Source organism: Chinchilla lanigera, unplaced genomic scaffold, assembly GCF_000276665.1.
Source record: "Chinchilla lanigera isolate Chin_1 unplaced genomic scaffold, ChiLan1.0 scaffold00085, whole genome shotgun sequence".
NCBI lineage: Eukaryota > Metazoa > Chordata > Mammalia > Rodentia > Chinchillidae > Chinchilla > Chinchilla lanigera.
In genome coordinates this window covers 8,923,078-8,926,320 of record NW_004955486.1, presented here as the reverse complement: position 1 = coordinate 8,926,320, position 3,243 = coordinate 8,923,078, and positions in this window count along the sequence as shown.

Here is a 3,243-nt window from a genome sequence, read left to right as displayed (position 1 = left end):
ATCTCTAAGGGTCTCTCTGACATAAGTCTTTTCAAATGTTTTTCAAGTTTGTGGTATGTAACTTTTCCTTCATATTTAATTTTTTTTTTTATAGTATTGGGGATTGAACCCCACAGTGCTGAGCCGCGTCCTCTGTCCTTTGTTATTCTTACTTTGAGACGGGGTCTGGCTGAACTGACCAGACTGGCTGAATCTGGAATTAGTCTCTGGGATCCCAAGTGTGTGGGGCAGTGCTCGGCTATACGTAAAGTTTCGAGACGGTGACTTAGCGCTTTCCTGACAGCGGCAATGTGTGCCCTCCGGTCCCTGCCTCTTCCTCCACATCCTGAGTGTAGGGTGCAGTGGACACAGGCTGGTCCATGGTGGGAAGGTGTCTGTTGGCCTGGCAGCCCAAGCCTCACAAAGCACTTCCCAGCTAGGGCCCATACTCCTCCAAAGGGTGGGGTTCTCTCTTTCTGGCAGCCCCTGACTCTGGCTCTGGGGTGCCATCTGTCCTGTCTCCCAGCTGCTGGCTCTGTAGCTGGATGCCTGCACTCTAAGACCAGCACTTCAGCCGTCTGGAGCTTCTCAGGACCTGGGTGACCTCGCTCTGTCCAGGCAGGTCTGTTGCTTGGTGGCTGTTTTTTCACACTAGACCGGAAGGAGCCCGGTGAGTCTCCTTCCTGCACCTGTGTGATGTCCCAACACATATGCGCAGCAGTTGCCCAGGCCCATGGTGTGTTGAGGGTGCGGTGGGGAGCAAGGAGGGCCTGGGGCAGTGAGGTCTCCCCGCCCCCGCTGTGTGTTGGGCTCCCCAGCCACCTCTTCGGATGTGTCTGTGGTCAAGGGCCACACACCCCACCTAGCAGCATGGTGGCCTGGCCCATGGCACAGGTGGGTACCAGGGGAGACAGGAAGGCCCATGGTGGGAGAATATAGGGCCCTGTCACAGCTGCCCGGACCACAGACTGGGCTGCGCCACCCTGGAAACGCCAGCCTCTCTCGGGAGGAGGCCTCAGAGTCTGCTGAGGATGGAAGCAGCTTTAGAGGCCAATTGGAGGCCCTCCCTTTCCCTGGAGCCTCCAGCCCTGCTGGTCCCCTCCTTACACTGCTGTGATTGCGGCCTTCATCCTCCTGCATGCCCGCTCGGGCATGGCCCTCTTACCTTCCCCCTTGGATGCCTCGAGCCGGCCACAGTGCTGGCCCTGGCCTGGGCTTGCACAGCCTCAGCCCAGTGCAGGTAGACCTTCCGAGTGGGCAGTGCCCACGTGTGCTCGGGACAGGAAAGCTCCTCCCTGTCGGTAGACCTGTTCCGCAGTGCTCTGGCTCACCAGCCACCTTCCTGGGATTACCATTTGCTGAACTGTGGGGAATTCACATTTGGGTGGAAGAAAGATACTCCATGGCAATACTGCCTTCTTTTGGGATCTAAACAGGCCAATAAGACCATCTTCCAAGCTAGGTATGGTAACACATGCTTGTAATCCCAGCATATGGGAGGCTGAGACAGGAGGGTCATGTATTCGAGGCCAGCTTTGCTAATATTGAAAGATGCTGTCTCAAAAAACCAATCAACCTACCAACGAACCAAAAATGATCTCCAAATCTGTTTCCTTTTTTTTTTTTATATTGTACTGGGATCAATCCGGGGGTGCTCTACCGCTGAGCTACACCTTCAGCCCCCTTTCCTTTTTGATACAGGGTCTCACTAAATTGTCCCATCTGGCCTTGAGCTTTTGATCCTCCTGCCTCAGCCTCCAGGCCAGCTGGGATTACAGGTATGGTGGTCCACTAAGACCAGCTTTCTTTGTTTTTAAAAAAAGCATCTTTTAAGGAAATCTTGTACCAGTTTTTTTACATATGAGTGCACAGAGCCTCCTCCTGGTGAATGCCTTCCACTGGAGCCAGCGGGGTGGATGGGGTGCAGGAACTGTGAGGACAAGGAAGCCCCCAGGGCACTGGAGGTCCAGGGGAAGGGACTTGGGGTGGCCCACATGTCCACTGTGGAGACTGAGCTAGTTTTTAGGCTGGAACCCGTACCCTGAATAGCATGCCCTGCTCTGGGGGCACCTGCTGTCCTTGGGTGCCTCTCCAGACACCTGTGCCTGCTGGTGGGGGGCAACATGGCCGCTCCACAATGCCAGGCAGCTTCCTGGGTGGGACTCCCTGGTGTGCTGGTTTGAGGGCCCATTCCGGCCTCCACCAAGGGGTGAGGAACAGCAGGTCACACACTGAAGGTCACTTCTATGACAGGAAGTAGACATGGACTTCCCCAGCTCAGAGCCCAGCAGGAAAAAGAGTCCACTAGCTTGCTCAATGGGACTGTCCCTTGGCCTCAGCCTCAGCATGGTCAGGGCTGTCCTGGACCCTGAGTCCCCATCGCAGGCCTCTGCTGAATGTTGCCTCCGCACAGGGCCACACTGCCACACTGCAGCCCGCTCCTGGCCCTTTCTGGCTAGCCTCCCTCCCACAGGGCTGCCAGTGTGCGGAGGGAAAGACGGGCGATTCTGGCCACAAGCTGGGTGCTGACTGACAGATGCATAAGCAGTCCCCAGCCCTGCAGGCGGCAGGGTAAGGGTCGCACCAGTTGCTGGCCTGCCACATGCCAGGGCAAAGTTCCTGACACTGGCCCTGGCGGCCACTGGCCAGTGGGTGACTGGGAGAGGTAGTGGCTGGTGAGCCCAGCGCACAGCTGCCTGCGTGAAGGGGTGTGTTCCAAGCTCCTGCCCGACGGAGCGGAGACGGGGCTGCACCAGGACGGTGGGCAGCGCCGCCACGGGCCGCGTGGCCAGGATGACTGGGTGGCAGGCAGGCCGTGCTCCCTGCCATCACACAGGGCACGGCCCAAGGTCACGCTGTGGAATCCCTGGTGCTGCAGTCTTGGCATGTGTTGGGATCCTCCATCGCTTGGTGACATTGCGCAGCGCCCTTGCGCGTGGAGCGCCCTGTGTTAGGTGGTATCCCTGACGTATGAACACCCCGGGTATGCTCTGGGGAGACTTCGTCGTCGGGGACCCTGGGGCATGGGGTCCCCGTCGTGCGGGGACTGGGGGCAGATCTCGTGGAGTCCCCGCACGACGGGGCATGTCTCGTGACGTCGCAGTCCTGTGGGCACCCGGGACGTGTCTCGTGGTGACCCCATGAGCGAGGCCCAGGGGACGCGCAGTGGCAGCCGCGAAGACTGGCTCCTGGCCGCCCCTCAGAGGCTCTGCGGTTGTGGCGGGCGAAATGTGGGTTTGGGGGCCCCGGCGCGGCGGAACAGGC